The 16393-nt window shown below is 46.8% G+C and overlaps 1 protein-coding gene across 6 annotated transcripts in view; it reads left to right on the forward strand.

The window, feature by feature from the left end:
• Positions 1-16393, forward strand: part of LOC147026115 (protein phosphatase 3 catalytic subunit alpha) — a 219100-nt gene that overhangs the window by 25349 nt on the left and 177358 nt on the right. The gene's annotated exons all lie outside the window — the stretch shown is intronic.

Here is a 16393-nt window from a genome sequence, read left to right on the forward strand (position 1 = left end):
CCCTTCGAGCTCCTTGGAGAAGCTTCTCGAAGGGGGTGTGCCCTCACGCTTTCCCTCCACCCCGCTCCGTCCAGAGGCCGAGGGAGTCAGTTTTTTGGCTCGGAGCCAGGGAATTATTCCCCCAAAAAGAGGCCCCACCTTCGGACGATCCGACCGGCACAGGCCTTGCAGCAAAAAGCCAGCCGACGAAGTGGGCCGGCACAGGCCTTGCAGTAAAACAGCCAGCCGATGAAGTTGGCCAGCCTTTGCCTTTCAGTGGAGGTTGGTGGACGGAGTGTGGTGGTGCTGGCCACTCAGAAGGCGGGCTCGGACCTACCTACCTGTCTCCCTCCCACCTATCGCCTTTGCCTGTCACTGTCTATACCCACTCCCTTAATTTGTCAAACCCAATTTAGCCCCCCTTTTATTATTTTGTTGTTTTTATTTTTTACTCTTGCTTCCCCACTATAATTCGTCACCCTCACTCCCTTTATCGTCCTTGTTCGGCTAACCTATCGTCCCCTTGCCTACTCCCAACCCCTACGTTCCCTTCCTGGAGGGGAAGGAGGGAGAGCTAGCATCCTGTGTCGAGGCCCAACTCAAGCCTCAGGATGGCCTCCCCAGACTTCAGCGATCTTTAACCCAAAGTGGGTCCAGCGGCCCACAACGAGAGCGAAGGGATGGATGGTGCGGACTGGTACATCTCCTAATATACCCGAACCATTATCTCTTAAACTACCCCGGGGCTTTCAACAAGCGCCTCTCGCTTAAGCTATTAGTTCGAAAAACCCAGATTCCCATCGCCTGTGTTGGTGTCCTCACAATTTTGGGCCTCACCCCCCCAATTTTCTCTCCATGCCCTCACACGATCTCATGGCTGGGACGCGTGGCTCCCTTGGCAGGCACGACCCTCTGCCGATTCTCCGACGATGGCACCCCCGGGCACGACACTGCCTCCGAGCCTACCTGCTCCCTAAACACCGGGGAGTGCCCTCCCTGGCGACTCCCCTGAAACGCTCACGTGGCAGGCTGGCGCCCCGGGCCCCTTCCCTGGGTGCCCGTGCCCAATGCACTGCCCACGCGGCTAACGGCGCCCCGGGCCCCCACATCATGCGGGCGCACCTGTGCCCACTACGCTATCCCGGCCCCCCATGGGCCTTTGGCCTACCACGGCCGACTAGCCCGGTTCCCAGGGTACCCACTCAGCGATACTCACCTTTCGTAGCCACGCTCCCAGCCCGTCAACAGGGCTCCTGCACCCCTCCAAACAGGTTTCGAGCCTACTTCCCCACCAACAACAAAACGACTTCCATTTTGTAAATTTAACTAACACACTAACTCACTTTACACTGACCCCGGGGCCCCTTGGGCGGGAGTCACTCCTCCCCCCAATCACTCAGCGCACCATGCATTCCACATTCGCTCCATACACACAGACCCGCTGGCCTCACTCACTCACCAAGCTCATGTTTCCACCTCACACTTCACAACTCTTCAACACACACCGCTGAATCTCCGCCATCCTTCTAACTACATCCCCTAACTAACTCGTGCTCCCACGTCGTCCCTTAAACTAATAGCACATCCTTTTAACACTACGTAGCTCACCTACGTCCCCACTACACATCCAAAGTCTCTCTCTGTTTCCAAATCATCAAAAATAATTTCCCCTCCTAGATCTGCCTGCAATCCCTCGAACTAATCCATTCCACGGGCCCCATGAGGACTTACCCCTACCCCATGGAGCCGGTCTCGCTAACACTAACTGATCCCCCTAACTGGTGTTCATCCTGTGCCCAGGCCAGGGGGTCTTACACCCCATGCCCGGGAATCCTGTTCACCCGAAAGCGAGGCTTTTTTTTTTTTATTGCGCAGCACCAGTGCGGCAACTCGCAACCTGCGCACCAGCGCGGCAATTCACAGCCGCGCACCTTTGGCGTGACGTCATGGCAGCTGCTCGCGTCCCTCGTCCCTCTTGGACGGTACCATCCAGCAGGGATTCACCCTCCTGCCGGATTCCAACCACACACGCAGCCATGACGTCACCCTGCGCATAAAAAAAAACATAAGCCCCACGTCTCGAGGGGTTCCCCACGCGAACACATGTGCTCTGCCCGTTGGAGCTTAACACATACGCCCGCGGGGAGAACCCGTCCGGTCCAAATCCATAATCCTGCCTAAACTTTGTCCGTCCGCTGGATCGGCAACATTCACCGCGCTCGTTTCCGGACCAGGCTTCTCTCCCGCAAGCGAGCACGTGGCGGCCTCGTGCGTTGCACAGCACGGACCTCGCGCTCGCTGCTGGGTGAACCGGGCACGGTGCTCAAAACATCTACGGCAGCTACCCGGCCTTTGTCTCTCTGTCGCAGTCTCCGTCGCCATTCAATCCACGCACACCTGCATGTTACGACGCTCACACACCATTCCATCACATTCACACCGGGAGATGTGGCTGCGTGCTCCCGCATGCCAGCCGTCATCTCCCTCACATACCGCTCTCTTACACACACGGTCTCCTTCACACTCGGCCGCTCACTCACGCATGCCATTTCCCTCACACAAACCATACCACTCACACACGCGGGGGCACTCGCCCGCGGTGTCTCACTCACACACCGTGCCTCACTCCCACACGGCGTGCTGAGAGGCACGCACTTCGGCACACTCACCACCACACCACTCACACATGGGGTCGCACTCACACCTTGCACCACACACACCGGGACAACCACACTGGCGATTCATGTCCCCACAAGGGTTTCCAGGGCCTCTATACCCCCCAAGCTCGGCGTGCACCTGTCCACATCACTCGTCCTCTCGAACTCGCTCGACACGACCGAACTCACCTTGTCGTGTCGCCTCAATGGGGCATACTCCCTCCTCTCGTTCCTGGAGGAGGCCATCCAGCTGCTCGCACCGTGTCTCTAACGAGTCCGCCAGCTCCCCCTCATGGTCCTCCACTACCTCAATGTGTGTGTGTGTTCGTCACTAATCCCGTCCTGTTCACTCTCTATCTCCTGTGTCTCTTCCCTTGTTATCTCCCTTGTCTCAACTATTATTTCTTTTCTTTTTCCGTCGTCACCTCGTGTCTCGTCTCACACGTTTCGGTCTCCGTCACCCCGATTAGTTTTTCCACTTGCGTCACCGTCACAGTTTCCGTCACCTCCACGCGTCTCGCCCAACACGTCCCCCAAATTATTTTCTCCTCACCCGCCTCCATTGCGGGCCTGACAACTGTTGCGCCCCCTCCCAGCTCGTTCGCTCCCACACGTGGCGTCGCCATTTTGAGCTCCACTGTCATTGCCTTCTTGCCCGCCTGCAGGCTTCGGCCCATGTTCTGCGTCTCACCCAGCATTTCTTCCATTTTGTTTGTGTTTGTTTCCATTTGCTTGTTCACTCCATCTATTTTGCGTGCGTTTCCATCCATTTACGCATTCATTGCTTGCATATTTGCGTTAATTCCCGCGAGCATGGCGCATAGCTGGGCCATGTCGGGCGCACTCGGCTGAGCCGATTCGGCCACGATCGGGGAGTTTTGGCGGAGGGGGGAGGGGTGGTGTCATACACCGCGGCCTCTGCCGCTGCCGCGCCCATTTCGGGTTCTGGGTTCGGTTGGGGAAATTCATCCTGCACCATAAGCATTTCCTGCACGGGGATTTCATCCTGGACCATGGATTCTAAAAATTCTACATCCATATCTACCCCCAGCACCCGCTCGCCTTGAGACTCCATCTTATTTCTCGTAAGGGGTTAATTTTAATTGCTCGTAATTTGGAGGGAATTGGGAGTCGCTCCTCTCACCGCTGAACCGATTCCCCATGAATTGAGCTTGGAGGCGGGAGGGATTTGAATCCCACTCCCGAACACCAGTGTTGCGAATTCGCGCCCGCCGGCGTGAGAACGGCCACGTCACTCGAATCGCGACCGCCTCGCCCACCGGAACGCACAATTCAGTCGTGACCCTCTCGGAACAACGCCGGGAGCTAGTCACGGGTGGGGGTTTAACCCCACCATGACCGTGCCAATTGCCCACCCGCGCAGGATAGGGTTGCTCGCCAAATTCGATCTACCCAAGTACCTGCGCGGATGGTCGACCGGGCGATCGTACCACGCCACAGGCCGACTCCGGACACGATCCGCTTAAGCGGTCCGTTCCGTGCTACAGTGATAACCGAGCGGTGTTATCGTCGGCCTCGCCGGTTCCGATTAATTACCGGGCGTATTAAGCCCACTACGAACCCTTTACGTGAAGCAGGATGGAGGGTCAATAAAAGAGGAAAAGAGACGAAGCAGAGCGGGCACAGTTCAACAAGCAAGCATTTTATTCACACACGCAAACAGACAAGCACGTAAGGCACGTATTTACAGCAATACACAATCAAAATGCACATATAGTAACCAGAACAATAAACGCAACGATGCAGAGCTACACCCGAATACGCGTACACACGGCAACACTTAAACAGTTCAACTTTAGCCAGACTGGCACCACCCACGGACATTCACACCAAAACCCCAAAGAAAAGAAAGAAAGAGAGTCGCGACTTCCCTTTTGTCTCTGGTGAGTCCCTCTCCCACGACCGTCAGCGTGGTCGCGCCTGGCCCCGACCTCTCTCGCGGCCGGCGAACCCTCTCCCGCACTCCCCGTCCGGACGCACAGGTCCACCTCACAACGGGCGCTGCCGCATCTCCCGTCCGTGCCTTTGTGACAGGCCCGCTCGCCAAGGCGCGGGCGCAGGACCTCTTCCTGATGACCATCCAACCGAACCACCAGCCAAGATGAAGAGGAAGAAGAAGCGCGAGAGGGAGCCTTTTTGGAAACCTTCTTTTTGGCAGCCTCTCAGGGAGCTTTTTTGCGCCCGCCCTTGTCCGTCTTTTATCGCGCGGGACTCCGCCCTTCCGCCCCGCCCCGTTTTCGGCCCTGCCTCCCTTCGACCTCCTTGGAGAAGCTTCTCGAAGGGTGCGTGCCCTCACGCTTTCTCTCCACCCCGCTACGTCCAGGGGCCGAGGGAGTCAGTTTTTTGGTTCGGAGCCAGGGAATTATTCCCCCAAAAAGAGGCCCCACCTTCACATGACCTCTGAGCTTTGACCTGCATCGTCCCTCCTCCCACTCCAAGCACGGAGAAGTCAACGGAAGAAACAGGCGGGAAAAGCCCACCGAGCGTCCTTGTTGGTTTTTGTTTGTCCCTCCGCGGAGATCGTAACCGCACGGAGCCTGTTGAATGACGAGTGGCGAAGATGTGGTAGCGTAGATCGTGGAGGTGGCGTGGTTGCAGTGTGGTTGGCGCTGTGACGGGGATGGCGTGGTTGTTGAAATGTTGTGTTTGAAATAAAAGATAGAAAAAGAAAAACGACTGACTCAAAGTGTCGCAGCCCGGATGAATCACATAAATTCCCTCTATACAACGGGTTAGGGCGAACTACACATGCACCTACCAAGATATCTCACCTACGGGCCCTTTATGGTGTCATGCGAATTTCCACAGCCGCAACAATATATATATATATATATATATATATATATATATATATATATATATATATATATATATATGTATATATATATATATATGTATATATATATATATATATATATATATGTATATATATGTATATATATATATATATATATGTATATATATATATATGTATATATATATATATATATATGTATATATATATATATATATGTATGTATATATATATATATATGTATATATACTGAAACGCAAAAGAAACTTACCACCTTTTAAACCTTCAAATATCAACAATAACACTGCGTGTAGTAAATGTGTGAACTTATCTGTGGACAATAGTGTCCTCAGTGTCAGACAAAACGGTCACGGATGGTCACTTGAACCTTTAATGGTCACTTCATAGCACAGCTGTTGAACAGCCATTTTGACTGTCAGTGATTAGCCAAGGGGTACGGGATGATTTTAATGAGCTGCACGTGATGTCTTGATATTGGCTTTAAAAAGGCCAGTGCAAAATGGGCATTTCAATCAACATTCCACGATTGTCAAGGGATCAACGGCAGCATGCCTTAGGCATGCTGCAAGGCGGACTGAGCTACCGTGAGGTGGCACGTCACCTTGGCTGTTCACACCAGACGATATCGGCCTTGGTGGACAGAGACACCCTCCACAACTCTGCAGATGACAGACCTCGATCAGGGAGGCCAAGAGTCACCACTGCAAGGCAGGACTGGCAGATGGTCCTAAGTCAGATGGCTTCAGACATTGAGGACTGAGTGGGACAGAATCCAGCAGCAATCCATCCAAACACTGGTCGGCAGTATGCGCCGACGATGCACTGTCTGTATCCAAAACAGTGGTGGCCACACATGCTATTGAAAGGCGACTGACATTGCACCCTGTGCTGTTCTGTACTGTAGAACAAACTTATGAGATGGTGCGTATCTTGGTCAAAAACTTGACATGTCATCAATAAAATGCCAATGTTTCAATTAGCAATTGTTGGTTTGTTTTATTTTGAACTGTTACAATTTTATTACATTTCAAACAAGTGCTAAGTTTCTTTTGCGTTTCAGTGTGTATATATATATATATATATATATATATATATATATATATATATATATATATATATATATATATATATATATTGTTGCGGATTCGCGCCCGCCGGTGTGCGGGCGGCCACGTAACTCGAATCGCGGCACGTCGCCCACCGGACGGACAATCCCGTTGTGACCCTCTCGGACTAACGCCGGGAACTAGTCACGGGTGGGCCTTTCGGCCACACCACGATCGTGCCAATCGGCCCCCCGCGTGGGATAGGGTTATTCGCCAAATTCGACCTACCTAAGTACCCACACGGAGGGTAGACCGGGTGACCGCACCTCGCCGCAGGTCCACTTCGGACACGGTCCACTTTAAGCGACCCGTTCCGTACTATCGGGATAACCGAGCGGTGTTATCGTCAACCTCGACGGTTCCGATTAATTATCGGGCGTATTTAGCCCACGACCAACCCTTTACGTGAAGTAAGATGGAGATTCAATTAGAGAAAAGACGAAGCGAAACGGGAGAAACAGTTCAACATAAAGCACATTTATTCCGCGGCAAACGGAAAGCACACATATACAATCACAACAATTATGCACCAAACGCAAATGTAAAAGTAACACGACAATTCTGCACAAAAAGCAAATGCAGCAAAAGAGACACAATGCAGATCTACTACCGACTACGCGAGCACACGGCAACACTTACACAGTTTTACTTCACAGACGGCGCCGACAACACATATACTCCAAAGCAAAAGAAAAAGGGGCCACCCTCAACGATAAGGGGGGCAGACGGGCCTGGGGCCTACCGCCTACCGCGTCGAGCCTACCTGTCTGGTGATGAGCCGCAAAATGGCGGCGGCGCCCCGACTCCGCGGGCCTCGCTGGCACTGCCTGGAATGGGGTGGGAACAGGGCCCCCTTCTCACACTATCTCAGCGCGGGGGGAAACGGGGGGGGTTGTTGATGCTCGGGGGAAGGAGGATATCTGGTTGGCTTGGGTCCCGCGACGAGCGACTCCACTGCGACCTCGACCGCGTTCCCGGCCTTCCCTCTCCGCAGCTCCCCGACTCTGACACGAGCGCAGACCTCCACAAAGCTTCTTGGCTTCTCCAGCCTCTCTGGACCCCGACAGACACTCTCTCGACTGATTTCGCCGCCGCCACAACTCTCCAACTCTTTCCTCTTCTCAACTCTCTCCTCGATTCGGAAACTCAACTCCTTTAAATTTGCCCCGCGCTCGGCGCTTTATAGTCCGACAGGAGAAATCATATGCAGATTTTTGGATCAGGAACGGCTCGGGGGCGGAGCCACGCTCCCCCATTGGACGGAGGAAAAGTGGGCGTGAATCATTCTTGATCCGCGAATCTGCATATAGCGATTATACTCCGACGCGCCTGGAGGCGGGGCCAAATCGCCCCACGCTCGCTGATAGGATGGAACAGAAGTGGGCGTGAATCATTCTTGATCCGATTTCTCGGAAAGGCTGGTGTTTTTGCACCCGCTGCTCGGTGCGCGCCCTGTACGAGTCCAGTATCGGTGCCCAGAAGCGGCGCGGGAATGGCGGTGATGCGATGGTTGCGAGGGCGAGTTGTGACGGTAAAGGTCGTGGCTGTTGGCGTTGCTGTTGTTGTGAAGCGGCGTTGCGGTTGATGGTTGGTGTGTGAAAGCGGTTGTGGAGAAGGTGGATGTTGTGAAGGCGGTTCTGGAGAAGGTGGCTGTGGTTGTCGAGATGCGGTTGGTGGTGGTTGTGGTGGTAGTAATGGCGGTTGGTCCAAAATAAAGATAGTTAAAGAAAAACGGCTATCTAAAAGGGTCGCAGCCCGAATGAATGACATTTATTCCCTCTAAACAACGGGTTTGGGCTACTACACATATACTTACAGAGATATCTCACATACGGGACCTGAATGGTGGTTTGCGAATTTCGTCAACCACAACAATATAAATATATATATATATGTATATATATATATATATATATATATATATATATATATATATATATATATATATATATATATATATATATATATATATATATATATATATATATATATATATATATATATATATATATATATACAGCGGGGAGAACAAGTATTTGATACACTGCCGATTTTGCAGGTTTTCCCACTTACAAAGCACGTAGAGGTCTGTAATTTTTATCATTGGTACACTTCAACTGAGAAAGACGGAATCGAAAACAAAAATCCTGAAAATCACATTGCATGATTTTTAAATAATTAATTTGAATTTTATTGCATGAAAAAAGTATTTGATCACCGACCAACCAGTAAGAATTCCAGCTCTCACAGACCTGTTAGTTTTGTCTTAAAGAAGCCCTCCCATTCTCTACTCATTACCTGTATTAACTGCACCTGTTTGAACTCGTTATCTGCATAAAAGACAGCCGTCCACACTCAATCAATCAGACTCCAACCTCTCCACAATTGGCAAGACCAGAGAGCTGTCTAAGGACATCAGGGACAAAATTGTAGACTTGCACAAGGCTGGGATGGGCTACAGGACAATAGGCAAGCAGCTTGGTGAGAAGGCAACAACTGTTGGCCCAATTATTAGAAAATGGAAGAAGTTCAAGATTACAATCAATCTCCTTGGTCTGGGGCTCCATGCAAGATCTCACCTCGTGGAGCCTCAATGATCATGAGAAAGGTGAGGGATCAGCCCAGAACTACACGGCAGGACCTGGTCAATGACCTCAAGAGAGCTGGGACCACAGTATCAAAGAAAACCATAAGTAACACACTACGCCATCATGGATTAAAATCCTGCAGCGCACGCAAGGTCCCTCTGCTCAGTCCAGCGCATGTCCAGGCCCGTCAGAAGTTTGCCAATGACCATCTGGATGATCCAGAGGAGGAATGGGAGAAGGTCATGTGGTCTGATGAGACCAAAATAGAGATTTTTGGTTTAAACTCCACTCGCTGTGTTTGGAGGAAGAAGAAGGATGAGTACAACCCCAAGAACACCATCCCAACCGTGAAGAATGGAGGTGGAAACATCATTCTTTGGGGATGCTTTTCTGCAAAGGGGACAGGACGACTGCACCGTATTGAGGGGAGAATGGATGGGGCCATGTATCACGAGTTCTTGGCCAACAACCTCCTTCGCTCAACAAGAGCATTGAAGATTGGGCGTGGCTGCTTCTTCCAGCATGACAATGACCCGAAACACACAGCCAGGACAACTAAGGAGTGGCTCTGTAAGAAGCATCTCAAGGTCCTGGAGTGGCCTCGCCAGTCTCCAGACCTGAACCCAATAGAAAATCTTTGGAGGGAGCTGAAAGTCTGTGTTGCCCAGCGACAGCCCCGAAACCTGACGGATCCGGAAAGATCTGTCAGGAGGAGTGGGCCAAAATACCTGCTGCAGTCTGTGCAAACCTGATTAAGAACTATAGGAAACATGTGATGTCTGTAATTGCAAACAATGGTTTCTGTACCAAATATTAAGTTCTGTTTTTCTGATGTATCAAATACTTATTTCAGGCAATAAAATGCAAATTAATTATTTAAAAATCATACAATGTGATTTTCAGGATTTTTGTTTTAGATTCCGTCTTTCACAGTTGATGTGTACCTATGATAAAAATTACAGACCTCTACGTGCTTTGTAAGTGGGAAAACCTGCAAAATCGGCAGTGCATCAAATACTTGTTCTCCCCACTGTATATATATATATATATATATATATATATATATATATATATATATATATATATATATATATATATATATATATATATATATATATATATATATATATATATATATATATATATATATGCATGGCTCACAAAGTGGGTACACATACTGTTACACAAAGGGCAAAAAGAAAGTTTAGGGAAACATGAAATGCAACCCATTATGTTAATCTGCACGTATTCAAATAGCTAAATCCAAATTTTTAGACCTACAGCACGTCCGGTTTTAAAGTTACCACTGAATATATACAACACTGTAAATACACGTTCAAATTTCGAGCTTGGCATCAGCGTTGTATACGGAATCAGATGAAAAAAACAACGTAAATATTATATTTTGGGATAAGAAACAGATAATTTTTACTCTACCTTTTTAAACAAGCTCAATATGTGACAGGAAAAAGAAAAAAAACAACACATTTTGAGAGAGTCCAATGTTATAAATTACGAAGAAAACGCAGACGAGTTCAGAAGCAAAGAAAGCCACACTTGTAAGCGAAAAATAACGTTAAAATCGAATCTATTCTTTTGAACTTTTTAAAAATAATCACTTTAAACATGAAAAGAAAAACATAATTCTTACCTCTCGGATCTTCATGAAGTGCCAAAAAAATTATAGCGTTGGTTAGAATGAAGAATTATCAGACAAATGTGAGTCACCTCGTTAGGCTCGCCGTCCTCACGCTGGATTCGTACGTTACAGCTCTCGCAAAGACATGGACACGAAGACAAACGCTGCGCTCGACGGTGAATGGAAATGTGCTGAAACGCTTGCAAGTGCCTATTATATCCATCAATCGGGGAAGTTTGCAAGACAGCAAGGTTTTCTAATGCTAGCGTTATTTGCGTCCGACGAGATATGATTATTCGTACATTACGGGACTGACACGAAAATCAAGACTGGATTACTTGCGGTCCGAATTTTATTTTTCTGATCACAATTTTGATCTATATTTTTCTGCTGTTAGGCTCTGTCATATTTCCAAGAAATTAAGGGAGATTTGGAATAAAAAATCATAAGAAACATTATCAACACTGGACTCCTTATTTTCCTCGATGCAGTGGACACGAAGTGTTATGTACGAATCCATTATTTCATCAGATAGGGTAGATGCCAGAAAACCCGAATAGGGAGACAGAACATCAAAACATAAAAGAGACACCAAAGTTCACATTCTGAGTCGTCACACTCAAAATAACTGTCACATCAGAAACGTACAGTAAAATAAAATTTTTACCAATCAAACGGTAACATTTCTAAGGTAGATCCTTCTTTCTTCCCCCGCTGCTTCCAGGGCACTCGCTGCCAACCAGCGAGGGCTTGTTCACAAGAGATTCTTCTCTCCATTGGGGGAACAATTCCAGGTATGCTTTTATTCACCACAGGGGGCTTAGTAATAGAATTATGAATGAACAGGCAAACAGAGATTGTATGTCGATGGCAGGCAGAGCACTGCTACGGTTCACCAGAGGTGAAAAATTGACGCAATGTTTCCTCTACCTCCATTTTATCAGAAACTGCACCATTATTGTTAAGTCTTTCAAAAATAACAGCTTATGAAAACCAGGTGCATATAAATTAATTGTACGATGAAACTAGCTCATGTTGTCTGTAATTATGCCAAAACAAGTCTTAGCCGATGGCATAATTCTGTGTTAATGACTAAATTTCATTTAAAAGTGCCACTTCTCAGTCCAGATCAGTGGCTGTCCCATTAGAGTAGTATTCAGCGGTCTCATCATCCTCGGCATCACACACATTAAAGTTGACGTCGTCGTCAGTTACACTGGAGAATGTCACTTCTTCCTCTGATGATGCAGACTGATATTGACTGAGAAGAGTATTCAGGCATCTCATCATCTTCGTGATCACTCATCTCTTCATCTATGTCCTTGTCAATGTGATGACAAACATCTGGAACCTACCTGTCTGCCTTTAAACCATTTTAAGGTGTATTGGCCATTTGCTGTTGCTGTTGGAAGAGGAAGGATGTCTGGCAGTATTCATCAATGTCTGCTTCAGTTTCCCATACAGGGTACATACAAAAGCCACGAGGTCTGCGAACAAACTTGGGGATATGGTTGTTGACTGTCTCAGTTTGGCAAAGGCTTTCCTGAATTTATGGTCTTTCTCCAACAACGCGAATGGATGAGCTTTACCCTTGCACATAAAACTGGCTGGGTAGTCACATCCTGTGAAGGCGTTGCAATCCTGCAGTGGTGCCACACAATTCCGATCCCATTTTTCAGCAAATTTAGATACAGTTGCCGTGTGCTTCAGAATTGTTTGTGCTCATGCCAGCATTGAGCTACAGGTGAGCAGGAAGGTTGTGCTCATGTGTGAGAAGAGTGACGAGAACATCTGTGTCTGAATATTGGATACCGATATTTAACACACGTGCTTTACATGCCATACGAGCCGAGTGCCAGACTCTCTGTGGTTGCAGGCTTTGCTGGGTACCTCTTTCATCGCAATACTGCCTTACTTAACTTGATAACGATATGCCCTGTCATCCAGTCCCACAATCAATGTGTGTCCTTGGATCTGCTTGAGGTATGGTGATCTCTGCCATTCTTTAACAAGGAAGTGTCATTGGGCTGTCTTGAATTTTCCTGAGTTCTGCTCGGTTTTGAAATTTTTTGGACGCTTTTGGTCACGACCAAAGATGATGGAAGTAAATATCTGTACCTGCTGATCCTCTCATGTCCTGATCAATATCTTTAATCGATGGACTTTTGTATGTCATACAAAGTCCACTCTCTTTGTGAAGTCCAACAACCTTTCGATGACAACTTTTGTGATTCATCCAAATATTTCAGGTAAGTTCACAAGGTACCATCCATCCATTGGGACCAAACTCTGTGCAGAGCGTTGGTGCTACCTCAGCAGTCTCTTTGGCTATTGGTCACAATCCTGGACGATTGGCAACTCTGACACAGGATACCAGCAAGCTGGCACTCCTTTTGCCGTCCTCAGAAGGATGACAGGCAGAATCAACCCCACCTGCTATTAATTCAACAGCCGAGTGGGATTTTAACTCAGGATCCTAGGATTCTAAGCCCACCACCCGAACCATCAAGCCAAAACCAGGCATTCACAAGGGTACGCATGAGAAACATTGCATCAACCACACATGCATCTCGACTTTGCGGTTTTCCGCTTTTCACCCTTTCCTCCAATTTATGTATCAGTTTTGACTTGTCAGTTTTGTTGATTGACCCGTCCACATGTGCTCGAGTCAAGGGCACGGGCGTAAGAGGATAACTGAAAACCGATTCAAGATCTTAATCGCTGGTCATTCGAAGAGGTCTCTTTAACCATAATTTTGTCTCCGATAGCCATCATGTATCTTTAATGTTTGCCTGTGTCCACAAAGAGATGGGCTTTATTTGAATGCCCCGCATGCACGTCTAGTGGTGATGTTTGGATAACTCTCAATTAAAGTGATTTTTTTTTGACATTTTTGGGTGAAAAAAGCACAAGGTGGTGTTTTTCATCCCCCCCCCCCCAAAAAAAAAAATCGGCAGCAGCTGCGGCAATTAAGAAACTTTTTTAGAATCGCCACAAAATTCTGATTCAGAAATCATCCTCAAACCCTTTTGCCTTAGGGCTTAGACACATGATTAGAAGTACTGTAGTTCTTTGACTAATATGTTCACACTTCGGATAATCAGCTCAGCTCTGTCTTTTTTCCATCTATGCCCCTGCTTCCCATGTCTTTCCTTCCCAGGCTTGCTTTTCTTTAATCTAGCTTGCTCTTTTGTACAAACAGCTCTGGCCATCAGGGTTTCCATAGAGAATATACGATCAAACCAATGAGAGAATTGTATTAATAACGCTGATCTTTTGTCATTTTTAAATTTATTATTGTGTTGCATTTATAGAATTATATTTTTGGCATTTAAACGTTTCCTTCTTGCCATCTTGCATTTATTATTTGGATTATATTTATTTATTTTGGTCATCTGGCTGTGCAAGTCTGAAACTTGTGCGTGACACCCATGCTACCACTGGATTACTACATAACAATATCCACATTGAACCAATCGATTCTGGTTGGATTTAAACTCTGAGGCCAATTGAGGATTTTGTGATCTTGTCAATTTATGAAACAAGCTGTCCCTAAAGCAGCCAGGCTGCTTTTATTCATAATAGAGATTTGCACACACACCTCCCAATGTCGCTGGCTTTGTCAATAAGGAATTTTTACCCAACATGTGCGAAGCGGAAAGCGGGGTGAAGCATTTTGATTCACTCTGTCTGTCTGTCTGTCTACATACAGCAATCTATGATCGAGGAACTACTTAATTTCAATTGAAGTTTATATTTTGAACACTCTAGAACATGAATCCCAACCCGAACCTCAGTTTAGCATTACTTTGGCCCTGAAATTTGCAAAATAAGCAAAAATCCATCCTGATCACACATGTCAGAGATAAGTAAGGTTTAATTTTTTTATTATTATTATTATTTTTTTTTTCAGTCTGTCTCCCTGTCTTGCAGTGAAACAAAATTGAAAATTATTCCAAGTAGGAAACTCTGTTTTTAGGGACGTCATAAAGGACACAAACAACAGGCAGGCAGAACTAATTTAACGTGTCAGTTAGGTTGGTGTTGTAAAAGACAGTGCTTCAATGGCAGTTAACTTCTGAAAAGTTTTAATTTATTATCTTGCCAAAACGAAGTTTTTGCAAGATATGTTAGTCAGCTTGTATGTTTTTTGTTTTGTTTGTTTGTCTGTAATCACGTATAAAAAATTCTGCAGAGCACAGTTATCATTGGAAATTCTTGTAACTTCGCATATCAGAGGCCTAGAGAGGTCCCTTTCAGCGCATAAAATTTTGAAGGTCAAGGTCAAAGGTCAAGGTCACTTTGTCGCAAATCAGGGGAGTCGACGAAACCCTTATTTTTTGAGTAATTTTGATCGGATCATCTTCAAACTTCAAGGGAATATAGTTCATGGTCTGGCGCTCAGCTGATTAATTTTTGGTGGCGATTGGCCTTGACCTTCATGGTTAGCACCTCAGGTCAAACATATTTGACCCCAGGGTCAAATTTTCAAGTTTTAGGAACCATATCGTGTAGTACCTCAAATTGAACACCTCGATGAGTGCTTTCTCGATATGTCAAGCTTGAGACATTATGAGGTCATTTGGTGACGTTGAGAGGCAAACGCATATTTTTCATGGTTACTCTGTAGAACGATTCTCATCGGAATCTCTCGTCGGCAGATATTCCTCAAGGAGTCACTCCTGGTGGATAGCAGCTCTGTTCACCTCAGTGTGACCTTAAAGAAGTCACACGTGGTCACCTTTTGGCAAGACATTGTTTTTTATTTATTTATTATTATTATAATTATTATTATTAGGTCATCTCTATCATCTCAGTAGAGATGACCTAATAACCCCAGTCTCGAAGTCTGTCCGTCCGTCCGTCCGTCCGTCCGTCCACAATCGAACCGAGTGGAGACAAATAACCAATAGTGAAATGGATAGAGGTCGATGAGACATGCACAATGATATAACTTTCAAGGTCATCCAAGGTCGAGGTTAACGTCACGAGGCTGTCAAAGTTGCGAAAATCGTCGATTTCAAATCGTATCTCCTCCCTCATTTATCAAGAGAGATCAAATGTTATTAGTGATTCAGATACTATGGACTATTATCCAGAACAACACGAGCCATTTTTTTGAAATTTGCTCTCGTTCCGATTTTATAGCCCTTCAAACTTCGTTCTGATTCCCCGTATGGGCGTTCATAAAGTACGTACATACAAAAATAGAAGTATTAAAAAATTAAGAACCGGGACTCTCCGAGACAAATATTACATTTGAAGCTTTTGTCAGATTTAACTAAAACAATGGAACACAAGTTTATATGCACACTTACTTTCATTTATGACATTAACGTTGTTTTGAATGTCAATTTGTACTTTTATTTTCATAAATGACGTGCTGTGATATTAAAAGAAAAAGGTAAATTACACCGCTAGGGACTGCATTGTCATGGCTTACAAACATCGGTTCATAAGGAACTGCTGGCTTTGCAAGCGATTAGCGATGTATGAGGGGGGTGGGTGGGTGGTCACTAGCCTGCATACAGAGGGGGGTGGGTGGTCACTAGCCTGCATACAGAGGGGGGTGGGTGGTTTTGAAACCC

Source organism: Eptatretus burgeri, chromosome 5 (genome assembly GCF_056783735.1).
Source record: "Eptatretus burgeri isolate ZD-2024b chromosome 5, Ebu_testis_v1, whole genome shotgun sequence".
NCBI lineage: Eukaryota > Metazoa > Chordata > Myxini > Myxiniformes > Myxinidae > Eptatretus > Eptatretus burgeri.